Below are 14813 nucleotides of genomic sequence, written 5' to 3'. Positions count from 1 at the left end.
TTGCCTGTTGAAACAACAACCCGTCCCCACATAAACATACTTTCAAACTAATAGCTCGATAAACTCGCAAACAAATAAATAAACTAAAGAGATAACTCATAACTCTATAAACATAAAACTAAAACACTTTCACGATATTACAAAAGAAAATTATAAATTTAGGGTTAAAAGTCAGTGAGGCATTTCAACAAACACCTTACGGGCACTAAACACAAATTTGCTTTTACAAGCCAACAAAAGATACCGATCGAGATCTGACCTCATGTTTTGCTGTGAGCTCATAACAATTCATAATTGGTGTTTGATTGACGGAGAACGTAAATTTGATTGGAGAAATTGGGATATAAATAAATGAAATTAATTATAAATTATTTAATATAATATTTTTTGCAGGTCTAGACTCGGGATAGGGTGCTAATTTAATAATTCGTTAAAATTATAAGATAATACATTTTTGATAATTTTTTTAGACCCCGTATAAAATATAAATTAATAATTCCTTATATATAGCATATTACATGAATGATTTATGAAGGTTTTTTTGAAAAATGACTCAATTGTCTTTTGTTTTTTGTTGAAATCAATTTCCTCTTGAATCTCGTCTCTAATTTTCCTTAGCATGGTAAGAACTTCTGGTGTTGTTTTCTCATAGCTCAACAAGAAATTGTTCAATGTGATTGCCGCTTTAATAGCTTCGTTTCGCGAAGGGGGCTCCATTGTAGAACTTTCATTATCTTCTTCATCGATATCATCTTTATTAATTCCAATAACGCTTTCAATAATTTCTTCATCAGTCAACAACTGTGCAACTACATTTTCTTCTGGGTGAGTCAGAACATTCTATTATAAATTAATAAAATATTAATTAATATATAAATTAATAATTATTAATTTATCGATTAATTAATAACTCTTTTAATTAATAAATTTTGATGGTCTCAAGTGTATTATTTTATAAAATTTCTACTGTAGTATTATTATTATTATTATTATTATTATTATTATTATTGGCTTCATTTTTGTTTCTTACTAGAAAAACTATGGGGCTATGGGCTTTTTTACTTTTAGTAGCCCACAAAATCATAATAAGAAAAACCAGTTTTTGAATGGGGATGCAAAACCGGATAAGAATTGTCAGGTATTTTCGGGTTTTAACTAGGCAGATCTCCACTGGGTACGAGCCGGAACTGGTTCCGAGTCAAGTATGGCAGGTAAGGTCTGGCACCAATTTATACACTTGTGTAATTTGTAGTGATAAAAAATAAGCACTTACAAATATTACGAATGAAGCTGTAATTGACCATTTTAAAAAAAGGTCCATTATAATGCGTATATTGTTTATTATGTTTAATAAAATTTGTTGCTTACATTTTCAAAACTATTTATTTATGTAATTTCTTTTGACTCGGCCCATTTTTGTTTGACATGTTCTAGTTTGACCCATTTTGACCTGTCATGTTCAAATTTGACCTATTGCATTAATCCGAAAAACAAAAGGCTAAGGTAACCTATTGACATTTTGACTTATTAATACAATGATGGAATGCCAATTCAAGAGTTTGGTGGCCGTTTTAACAGGGTAACCACTGAGGTTTTATTATTATTATTATTATTATTATTATTATTATTATATTTGCTTTTAAATATACAAAAGCTATCGATGTTCTTTAATTATGATTATTACTGCTTGCATACTTAACTCTCCAACCGCATTGACTATCTGAACATAGTTATAAGCTTTGTCAACTTAAATGGTATATCTAAGGGTATGTTTGGTATGCAATGAAGCCGGAATGGAATGAGAGAAGGAATAGAATGGATTAGGGAATGAAGTTGATCATTACCATTCCTTTATCTTGTTTGGTTAACCTATAAGAATAAAATCAATTATTAATTTTTATTGTTTTGTATCCAAAAAAAATTGTAGAAATGAAATAGAAATAATAAAAACACTCATATCTCAAAATACTTTTTAACTAAAAAAAAAAAACTCTACAATGGCGATGGTGGTAGCTTCGGTGACGAAAATGGTGGTGGCGGTGGCGGTGGCGGTGGCGATGGTGGTGTCATCAGAGTTGGTGGTGGTGGTTGTTAGGTGGCGGTGTTGTTGAGAAAGTAAGGTGAAGGAGGAATGGAATGAAAAAGGGGGGGGGGGGGGGTGGGAAGGAATGGTTTTGATGGAATGAGATTCCATGTGTAATGGATTATTCCATTCTCTTGAGCAACCAAACACCACTTTTTTCATTCCCACATAATGAATCAGTCCATTCCTACCGTCATTCCTGCATACCAAACGCTACCTAATAGGCGAAAGAAAAAAAAATCAAGTATTAAATGGTATATCTGAACATAGTTAAATGCATTTTAGGGTTAGGTTATAATAAAAAGTATTGTTTTTGTAGGAATGATAGGAAATAATCTTGTCCATTGATTTTGAACTTGAAAGGTTGGGATTAGTTTAGGTAGGATTGTTCAAAGGGTAAGACCCTACCCTTTTACCTAATATCCTATCTGGATCCTTTACCCTTTTAGGAAGAAATGTGGACCCGAGACCCTACCCTCTAAACAATAAAAGGGTCGGGTATAAACAAGGGTTTCAAGGGTCCAACCCTTTACCCTTTAAAGCAGTAATCACAGCTCATTTTCTACACTTACTAGTTGCATATCTCATACATGACTTAAATATATGAATCATAGAACAATTATATTTCATTTAATAACACAGTAAACTCAAACTTTGAAAGTTTATCAACCATTTGAACCGATGAAAATAATATTCACATTTACAAATTACATGTAGAGAACAATTAAGTGATTTTCATATGTATATATATGTTTCCAGTTAATAGTATGCCCTTTTATTTCTTTTCTTAGTAATTATGAAATTTATGATGAACCATATATAAAATACAAACCTCTCCTACATTTTATATTAATCGCGAATCTAATGTATACATATCTAGAAACTAGTAAACGGGTCAAGGGTAAGAAAAAGGGTCGGACCCTTGAAACCCTTTTACCCTTTAAGGTGAAATTTAAATACCATTTACCCGACCCATATCATATATTCGGGTCTAATTAAGGGTTTTACGAGTCGGGTAAATAGGTTTCAAGGGTCTGACCCTTATCTTGCTCACCCCTAAGTTTAGGTGAAAAATCAAGTGAGAAATAAGGATAAGGGCATTTGTTGATTTTCTCTCTCCCACATGCAATGCACATGTCAATCCCCCCCCCCCCATCATCTTAAAACGTCAATAATTTTTGTATATGACATTTAAAAAAAATCACCATAATAACGAGGATTTTTTTTATCTTTAATATGAGCACCATATTGTTATATAAAAATAAAAAAAATTAGTGGGTTTTTTTTATACATTGTGTTATTAATTTGATCATTGTGTGTTTTTTCATTGTGTTTTACAAAAAATTTGTTTTTTTATACATTGTGTTATTGATTTCATCATTGTGTTTTTTTTTTCATTGTGTTTTACAAAAATTGTGTTTTTACATTGTATCTTTCATATTGTTTTTTTTTTTCCATTGTGTTTTTAACATAGTAAGTTTTTCTATTGTATTTAACATAGTGGTTCTTTTTTTTTAGTTATGTTTTATCATTGTGTTTTTCAAATGAATTCTATTGTGTGTTTTTAATCAATTATGTTTTACATGTAGAATCAAAGAGAACACCAAATAGGAAAACTTGGAAACTAAACCCTTATGAACAACATACATAAATGGAAGCTAGCATCTACAATGTATCCACATAATTAAAAAAGACCTCAATCGGAGCTCACTTTTGCAAAAAGCCCCAACACACAGGACTAGAAATGCTAAAAAGACAAATCAAATATATTAGCTTTGGATCTCTCTTCTCTCCGGTGCGTTGATTCAACCGAAACCGGAACTTCGTAGCCGTTGTCAAGGACATACGAACCGATTGAGTACGACCTCTGACCTGAATCCGACGGCGTCCCTCACTACCGATCTTGATCTACCGGAATCGACGAGTTTTATTCCGTATATCGTCTTCCTTCGGAGTGGTGGCGTTGGGTTCAAACAGATCGATAACCGGAGTTGCGTGAAGGACTAAAATACCCCCTTCCTAACCTTCCTAGGAAAGTGATACTTCTTATTTAAACTCAACCCTAAAATATATAACGTTTTTTTAAATAACAAATATATCGTGTAATGTGCTTATATTTATCTTCATTTGAAGGTAACTTTTATTTAAAGCCGAGCAAGTTCAAATATGGTATATTTATTTTTACCTTTATTTTTTTAAATATAATGGTTTCTTAAATACCGAATATACTATTGCGATGCACGCTGTCAACGTGTTATGTCTTTCTTTTTTTTCAAAACTGAGTATGGTCAAATTCTCAAAAATAAACTAATATCTATAGACTATAGTGGTGTCAGTATCTAACATGAAAATAATCAGGTTGTGTTTGACATACCTAACCCATTTTAAAAATTGGTCGTGTTTGGGTTGACCTCTTTAGTTTCGAGTCATGTTTGGGTTGACTTATTTAACCTGTTTAGTTAAGCAGGTCAATTCACTAACTCGTTAATAAGTTATAACACGTTTTTAACTAAACCATTATTTACAACTAACAACCCCCAACCTGATCAACACGCTTACAATTGATAATAACCCGTCAACTTGTTAAAAATGGGTTAAATGAGTCATTACGGGTCAAAACATGAACTGTGTACTTTGCCTAAAAAAATGAATCAAAAGTTTGTCTTCGTCTAAAAAACCGTCATAGATGTTTGAAGTTTTTATTACAAGTATGTTTTTTTTTTTGGAATGGCTAGGGGACATATCAATCTTCTTATTATAAGTCTGTTGATGTTGTACAAGTAAATGTAATTATACATATTATGCTTTTTTAATGCTAACTCGAAAATATATATATTTGAGGATATTCATAGAATGATCAGGTGGCAAGGGATATCAGCTTCCGATACGACCTAAACATTACACAGAAATAATCATGTTTTGGGTTAACATAGTTAATCAATTTAAAAAATGGGTCGTGATAGAGTTGATCTCTATAACTAAATAGGTTATGTTTGGGTTAACTTGTTAATAGGTCATCTCACTAACCCGTTATGACATGTTTAAACCGTTATTTTACAATTACAACTCAATCAACTCGTTCACTTGACACATTTAAATAAATAAGTTAAACTGGCCGGTTATTACGTGTTAATTAGGTCAGTCAAAACATGAACCGAGTAGATATTGAACTACATCAGGTAATTTAATTGCCTCCTAACTCTAAAAAAATCGCTTTTTACACACACAAAAAAAAAAAGAAGAAGAATGAAGAAAAACCCGCTGTTAAAGTGTTCGTTCTGTAGTAGGGTAGGTGTCATATTTCTTTCAACAACTGTGATGACAATCTTGAAACTCACCCTTAACATTACATGCTAAATCTGAAACTCTGAAACATATAAACATGCAGTGGACAAAAGTTAATACCCGTGAAGAAAATTTTGTCAAACTTATATTGTATTTAATGATCCATGCAGGGGTTAATGATGTAAAAGAGGTTGAATTGAAGGTAATCAGTAAAAATATAATAAATAATAGAAAGTTAAAATTAGTAAAAAAATAAAACTAATCAGACACAAATGTTTTGAGTTTTGACTTTTTTTTTAAATATGTATATAATTCATAAAATCATTTTATTATCTTATAAATTTATGTATAGAGATGTATCTAAACTAGTTACAACAACGTGCTTAAATTGTCCGGTTACGACGGCATATTCAAATTAGATACAACATCGTGTTTAACCAATTAGAATGGTGCATCCAAGTTGTTAAGACATGGCACATAACTGAACTAGGAATATATTGTTGGCACATAAATCACTTTAGCGTCACGCATATACCTTCTACTTAAAAGACACTTGTCCAAGTTGTTAGCGTTACACATATACTGTCGATTTAAAATACATGTGTTTTGTATTTAGGGTCCTTCGTACATTTCAATTTTTACATGATTACCTCATCTCTATAGCCCTCTACATGTGTTTTTTCTTATTTTTTATTCAGAATTTGAAGCTATGAAATTTCATGAGTTTGTTATACATATTGGTAGGATGGTAGGGGTGCACATGAGTCGGTTTGGGGCTGTTTTGGGCCAAACCCATAACCATAACCGATATGCTGGTTAATGGATAACCATAATCAATCCGTTATAGCGGTTTCGGATAATCGGTTTTGAAAGTTAAAGCGAGTCGGTTATGGGTCGGTTAGCCGTGACCATAACAATGTAACTAAGCCTAAAAGTTTGGGCTTGAGTTTTGCCATTTGAACTTTTTGTGTATATTAATTCTAGCTTCTCAGTTAAATAAATGGGTCGGTTCGGTTATGGCGGGTTTGAAATTAACTTTAACCAAAACTGACCCACACTTGGCGGTTTTTGAAATATTATTAAACCAACCCACTGATTATGTTGGTTATCGGTTACAAAAATTGGTTTTTCTAGAGCAAGCTGTTAGTATATTTGACTTTTTAGTCAAAGTTGGTTTTACTGCCATTGTTGACTTTTCAGCGGTCAAACTTGACCTGAAAGTAAAAAAAGAGAAAAAAAAGGAAGGCCGGGGGGGGGGGGGGGGGGGTGAACGGCCAAAGTGATAAGAGACTGTTAAGTTTAGATATGAGATTGAGAGTACAAATTGGCATTGACACTATGATAGAAACATAAAACTTTGATGAATCGGAACCAGTTGTGTTATTTAATGATTTCACATCTCGTCTCTTGGCAAAACGACCACACTACCCCAACCCTTCTCATTGCGTGTTGATGACACGAGTCTTGAAGATATGGCTATTAAATAAGACAAACATAACATGTTATTTATCATTTTACGCAACTAAATTCACCCTTTAATTATAAAGTCATATCTCACCTTTCGGTCTTTGATAAATTTCTTTTGTGTATCTACTTTTGCATGCAATTCCATTGGCCGAGTAATAATGGAAATGGAGCAGCAATTTGCATAACACAAAACTGAATTTGAACCAAAACTTTGGTTCGGCACTTTATTAATAAAACTCACGTAAAATAACTTTGAAACAGACTCGATATTTGTACGACATCTATTCAAAACCTAACATGACTCTAATACCTATTAAATAAATAATATAGATTAGCCAAACAAAGAAACCTATAAACACAAATAGATAAACTAAATTAACTATTTAAATATTAAACACTCCATCCTCGTCTCAATTTTCTTCACTTGCAAACCGCATCTGATTCAAATTACTTTCAACAAGTAATGCATGGTAATGTTTTGCATTTACAAAAACAGGCTTCGGTCCTGTTTCAGGTGCCAAAGGTATCCTTGTTGGCACATCCACAAATTGAAGTGGAATCTACAAACACATCGAAATTAATTCCATGCAGTGATGATCTTTGAAGATATGCATACATATATGGATATATGAAAGCCTGTATCTTATCATGATTATAGGTGAACATATGGGCCATAAGTTGCCATCATTCCGCCATAATACTGATTTTAGGACACACCTGTAAATACATTGAAGATAATAATGAATCCAAACAAAATATATGTATATATATAACATATTTTATATTAAAATGATCTGTTTTGATCGGAACCAAAGTGATACTCTTTTAAAATGACCCGTTTTGACCCAATCGCAACCCGACCCGCTACTCGACCAGACTTGCTTGTTTTGGCTTACAATATATATCCACAAGGCGTAAGAAGCTTACAATGTTATGCGAATATATCTAAGTTGCGGACCTGATTTAGGATTCCACTGTTGACCGGAAGCATGTTTGGTAGTGCCTCCTGCTGCTGATAATTTGCATAAAACTGTTGTTGTCCATAAACGTTTGACATCAAAAGACAGAGTTCATCATCAGTATTACAACAAAAACATATAACTAATTCATCACAACATATATAAAGTATCATAAGTACCTATAGACAGAAAAGATGGAACATTTTGTGTTTGTCGGGTTACTGCATCTGATATGTTTATCCACTCCTCTCCTAAATCTGAAGAGGGGAAATGGTAACCCGGAGATGCTCGGTAACTCTGCGAATTGACCGATTCACCCCTTGGTGCTTCAGAAGACTCTGACCGCGCCTGCTTTGAAGAACCAGAACCAGCTGTGTTCTTGAATGATTCCACTTCTGGTCTCTTGGCAAAACGACCACCAATACACCTAACCCTTCTCACTGCATGCTGGTAGCGCGACTCATGAAGATATGGCTATAAAACAAGACCAACAAAACATTTTAACATGTTATTTAGCATTTTACACAACTAAATTCATCTTTAAATAATAAATTCATAACTCACCTTTCGGTCTTTGATAAGTTTCTTTTCTACCTCTGCTTTTGCATGCAACTCTAGTATCGTGTGGTAGTGTTTAGGGTCGAAAAAACAAGCTCTGGTCCCATTTCGGGTGCCAAAGAACTTTTGTTCTTAGGCTAGGTTGGAGCAACTTGAAAATACCAAAGCCAGTCTACTGGTATTTATAGAATGTGTTAGAGCTTCTGGAAGTCTTTGCAGAGTCATGTGGACTTGTTAACATATAATTTGTAACTTAGAAAACATGTATTAAATGTTGTACTCTTCACATTCACCATTTTTGCTTTTCATTTTTATTGAACTCATTTAACTGTTACCAAACACCAAAGAAATTGAACGGAATTTAATAACATAAATCGATTAATTCTTTATTACGAAACGAGTCAAAAGACCCGTTAAGGCATTAACTGATAGTGTGCAGTGCAGCAATCTGCAAATTCATCAGTTAACCATACAAAATGACCCAAACACTTTATAAAGTTACATATATGTTAAATGAAACAAAAGTTATGCATTTTACGCACTGTTCATACATACGAAAGTTATACAGAGTTGCGTCCTCTCAATATCTTTTGTCGTAACTTCTTCATTTCTCCCAAGCATATGAAACAACAGTACGCCTATGACGACAACAAGGTCACCTGTAAGAATAAATATATGGATATATATATTTATGTGTGGCCATCATTATCATTTATATAATAATAGATCAAAATTAATTATACCTTGTTAGTATATTAGCTAGGTAATTGTTGATGAACCATATTGTCATTACCTGCTAATCAAGGGTTTCCCCTTGGGTGTATATATATAAATAAATGGGAGAGATATATTAACATCATAAGAAAAACCTAACTCTTACACTTAAGAAATTCGTGACCCCTATCTCTCCATAATTTCGGTTTTCTCAAGAACCCTAATCCTCATCACTAACATACATCCTAAAGGGGAACTTGACCAAGCTGACTATCATGTCAACAAGAGTATTCTCATCAGCCATGGCTACTCTCTATGCTATAACAGGTATGTTTTACTTGTGGGTTTACCATAACATTCATGTTTTTCATTACATATGTAAAGAACTGATCAACATGTGGTATCAGAGCGATGTTGATTAATCAGTTCTTTATGTTTTCCCTAAATCTGGATCTAAACCGGAAAACATGAAACTAAAATCTGATAAACCCGAATTCTGTTTTCTTATTTTATTGTCATTAAATTCTTATGAACTTATTGAAATCTGGTTATATATAAACTGTTTAAAAACAATGTTATAACCAATTTTACATTAAAAACCTATTAAAAACTTTATGGTTTTTCGGTGGTGTTCTTCGTGTTCATCATGAGTTTTTCGAAAAATATTACATATTTTGGTTAAAATTCGGATTATGATTGTGTTTTTCCTAAAATAATTGAATAAACAAATCTTCAAAGATTTTAAATTTTGAATAATTATGGAATCTATAAATTTCAAAATTAAAACGAAATCTTGAAGATAAAATTAATCTCTAAAGAATTTGAACCAAAATATGTTTACCCTAAATAATTTGATTTGGGTACCACCGAAATTTTGGTTAAAACCGAGAACTCATAATTTCTGATATCTCATTAAAACCGAAAACCCAAATAAAACCGAAAACTCATGTGTTAACAGAGAACTCATAATTTCCGAGATCTCATAAAACCGAAAACACAATAAAAACCGAAAACTCATGTGTTAACAGAGAACTCAAAATTTCCGAGATCTCATAAAACCGAAAACACAATAAAAACCGAAAACACAATAAAAACTGAGAACTCATAATTTCTGAGATCTCATAAAATTGAAAACACGAAAAAAAATTTCGGAGCTCCCGCCCCGAACCCCGGGCGGGGCGCGTTGCCCCCACAACCCCCAGCGAACTCACTGCGGAGTTCGATCTGCGGTAACAGTTGCTTTGCTATTAATTAATGTTTTGTAAGACACTTATAATATAAAATATATATTGATTGATTTTACAAAACATGAAAAGGCTTAAACTTGAATAAATTGTTGATGTAAACTTCTGCCCAAAGATAATGCATTACATCTAGCATATCATTCAAGTCTTAATACAAGCCGTGTTAGTTTAGCCTAACATGAGTTAAATGTATCGCTTTTGCCCAAAGGTGATGAGTTACATTTTATTCAAGCAAAACTAACTCGTGTATAATTAAAATGATTGTTTCACTTCTGCCCAAAGGTGATGTGTTACAATTTTTTTGCACATATACTTAAATAAAATTTAATTTTGTTCAATGGTGATTTATTTTTTGTTTAAGTAGAACCTTTTATTCAAGTTGTCTATTAGTTTGATGTTAATAGTAGACATTTATTATCACAGCTTCATAATTTTAAATGGTCCTTATCTATGCCTACCTTAGTTTAATTTCCCCTAGATCACTATAAGTCTCTTCTAGTTTAGTATCTTAATATTCTCATCTAATTTCCATTAATAGCTCCGAATGGTGGAATTACACCATTAACTGGAGCTAACTTTGCTGCCTGGAAGGAATCTCTTATGCTCAATCTCGCCTTCCTGGATTTCGACTATGCTCTACTCGAGGAGGAACCTCCAACATTAACCACCAATAGTACTCCTGCTGAGCATTTATTGTTCGAAAAATGGAAGAGGTGTAACCACATGTCTCTAATGCTTATGAAAAACTCCATTAGCATGCCGATAAGAGGATCCATTCCAGACTCTGAAGATGCTAAAACCTATCTGGCTTCTATGGAGGAGCAATTCAAAGGAACATCTAAGGCGCATGCTAGTACTCTTATTCTCAAGCTAGTGACTACTAAGTATGATGGAAGGAGTGGCATTCGTGGGCACATTATGATGATGAACGACATGGCCCATAAACTAAAGGGATTAGACATGGAGATCAGTGATGGTTTTCTGGTGCACTTCATCATGACTTCTCTTCCTGCTGCCTATGAAGCTTTCAAGATCAATTACAACACCCAGAAGGATAAATGGACCATGAGTGACCTGATTTCTATGTGCGTGCAAGAGGAAGAGCGTATGAATATGGATAAACCTGAAGTTGCTTACCTTACCACCAGCTCCAAGAAGAGGAAGAACACTCATTCAAGAAAGGAGTTTTCTAAAGTTCAAAAGAATAATACAGGTGCTTCATCCAGCTCTCAAAACTCCACTGGAAAGCCTTTCTGCAAGTTCTGTAAGAAGTACATCACAAGCAGAAAGACTGCCCAGACTTTAAGGAATGGCTGATCAAGAAAGGTAATGATCTCTTTATGGTACTTGAATCCTATAATTTAACTGTTCCTGCTAATACATGGTGGTTTGATTCTGGTTCTATGGTTCATGTGACAAATTCTACTCAGGGATTACTTTCAATCCGAAGCTGGAAAGAAACCAAAGAACACTAAGACTGGGGAATGATAAAGAACTTGAAGTCAAGGCTGTGGGAACTTTACAATTAATAATGAAAACTGGTTTATGTATTAAACTTTATGATACCTTATATATTCCTGAGATTACTCGGAATCTAGTATCAGGACCAAAGTTAGACATGGACGTTTTTGATGTTTCTCATGGTCATGGCAAACTTACTATTTCTTTTAATTCTCAAGTGTTTGGTTATGGTTTTTTGGATGGTGGTCTTTATAAATTAGAACTAGATGATAATTTTTCTAAATCTTTGTTGTCGTATAATATTAATGAATCACTCACAAAGATTCAAGAGAAACGAGACTTAGAGACTTCTTCTATGTTGTGGCATCAACGTCTAGGCCACATCTCACGGGACCGGTTAGCCCGACTCGTGAGAAATGAAGTCTTACCATATCTCGATTTCACCAATTTTGGAACATGTGTCAAATGCCTAAAAGGCAAAATGACATCGGCAAATAAGAAAGGCACCACTAGGAGCTCTAATTTATTAGAACTCATTCATACTGATATCAGTGACCCTTACCCCATTGCTGGCATAACTGGACATACTTCATTTATCACTTTCATTGATGATCATTCCCGCTACATGTACCTGTTTCTCATTAAAGAAAAATCTGAATCTGTAACAACTTTTAAGGATTATAAAACTGAAGTTGAAAAACAATTAGATTGTCAAATAAAAGTTGTTAGATCAGATAGAGGAGGTGAATATTATGGAAGACATACTGATGTGGGTCAGGCTCCTGGTCCATTTTATGAGTTTTGTAAGGGCCATGGGATCGTGAACCAATACACCATGCCAGGTACTCCTCAGCAAAATGGTGTCGCTGAACAGAGAAATCGAACCCTTATGTATATGGTACGCAGTATGTTAGCCAACACTAATTTACCTCTATTCCTCTGGACTGAAGCCTTAAAAGCAGCCGTTCATATACTCAATAGAGTTCCTTCTAAGTCTGTCCCTAAAACTCCTTATGAACTTTGGACAGGAAGGAAACCGAGTCTTAATTATATGAAAGTATGGGGCTGTATTGCTGAGGTAAAACTATATAACCCTTTCCTAAAGAAACTTGACCCTAAAACTGTTACCTGTTTTCTTTATCGGGTATCCTGAAAATTCAAAGGGTTATCGTTTCTATTGTCCTTTCCATGTCACTCGTATTGTAGAAACCAAGCGTGCCGTGTTCCTGGAGGATTACAAGATCAGTGGGAGCAGTACCAACCCTTATGAAGAATTGCAAGAAATACAAGATGCGGGGGGGGGGGGGGGGGAGACTTGTCGATTGTTGTATCTCCGGTTATTCCTCTTGTATCCAATGCAATTGAACCTACTACACCAACTTCTCTACACTCAGCTTCTCCACACCCAGAACCCGTTATAACAGAAAATGAAGGCACATCAAACACTCAAAACCAAGATAATGCTGAACCTGCTAATCAACTCTGGAGGTCATCTAGGTCCAGAAAACCTACTAACTTTGATGATTATGTCACCTACCTGACTGAAGTTGACACCGAAAAGCTTAACGATCCTATCTCTTATAATGAAGCCATAAGCAGTGAACAATCTTCTGAATGGAATAAAGCGATGAATGATGAGCTTGACTCCATGAAGAAAAACAACGTTTGGGATTTGGTAGAATTGCCCAACGGTATCAAACCCGTAGGATGTAAATGGGTGTTCAAAACAAAACTTGATCCAAATGGGAACGTTGAACGTTATAAAGCAAGTTTGGTTGCAAAGCTCTACACTCAGAAAGAGGGAATTGACTATCAAGAGACCTTCTCACCTGTCTCTCGAAAAGATTCATTAAGGATCGTTATGGCCCTAGTAGCTCATTTTGATTTAGAGCTGCATCAGATGGACGTAAAAACCGCTTTCCTTAACGGAAATATAGACGAAGATGTGTACATGAAACAACCTGAAGGTTTTATACCTAAAGGTCAAGAACATCTAGTCTGTAAGCTGAAAAAGTCAATATATTGGTTGAAACAAGCATCACGTCAATGGTACCTAAAGTTTGACGAAGTCATGAAACAAGGTTTTGCAAAGAATTAAGTGGATCAATGCACCTACCTCAAGATAAGTGGGAGTAAATTTACTATACTTGTCCTTTACGTAGATGATATTTTATTGGCAAGTAATAGTTTAGACATGTTGCATGAGTCGAATCGATTACTCTCGCATAACTTCGATATGAAGGATCTCGGAGATGCTTCTTATGTTATTGGCATCGAAATTCACCGAAACAAACACAAAGGGATCTTAGGATTATCTCAAAGGGCCTACATTGATCGTGTCCTTACTCGTTACAAGATGCAATATTGTAACCCAATTGCAGCTCCAGTAGTTAAAGGAGACGTTTTTGGTGCATTCCAATGCCTGAAGACAGAGGTTGAAAAGGAGCAGATGAGAATGATACCTTATGCATCAGTAGTCGAGAGCCTTATGTATGCTCAAGTTTGTACTCGTCCAAATATTGCTTATATTTCTGGAATGTTAGGCCGTTATCAGACTAACCCTGGCCTTGAGCACTGGAAAGCAGCTAAGAAGGTGCTTTGTTATCTGCAAAAGACAAAAGACTACAAACTAACTTATAGAAGAAGTGATAATTTAGAAGTGATAGGTTATTCTGATTTTGACTTTGCTAAATGCAAAGATGACAAGAAGTTCACTTCGGGTATATCTTTATGTTAGCAGGCGGACCCATCTCATGGAGGAGTCATAAACAACAGCTAACGACAACTTCCACTATGATGGCAGAATATATAGCTGTTTATAATACAACCTGCTGTGGAATGTTGCTTAAAAATCTGATTTCTGGACTCAAAATAGTCAATTCCATTTCTAGACCGTTGAAGCTTTACTGTGATAATTCAGCTGCCGTTAGTTTCTCGAACAGTAACAGTTCGACTGGAGCTGGTTTATATCTTGATACAAAGTATTTGTTCGTGCGTGAACGAATTGAGGAAAATAAACTTTGTATTGAGCATATTAGTACA

The sequence above is a fragment of the Bidens hawaiensis genome, unplaced genomic scaffold (assembly GCF_021521415.1).
Source record: "Bidens hawaiensis isolate Kalapana, Puna unplaced genomic scaffold, B.hawaiensis_p1.1 tig00000055_1, whole genome shotgun sequence".
Lineage (NCBI taxonomy): Eukaryota > Viridiplantae > Streptophyta > Magnoliopsida > Asterales > Asteraceae > Bidens > Bidens hawaiensis.
This window is presented reverse-complemented; position numbering follows the sequence as displayed.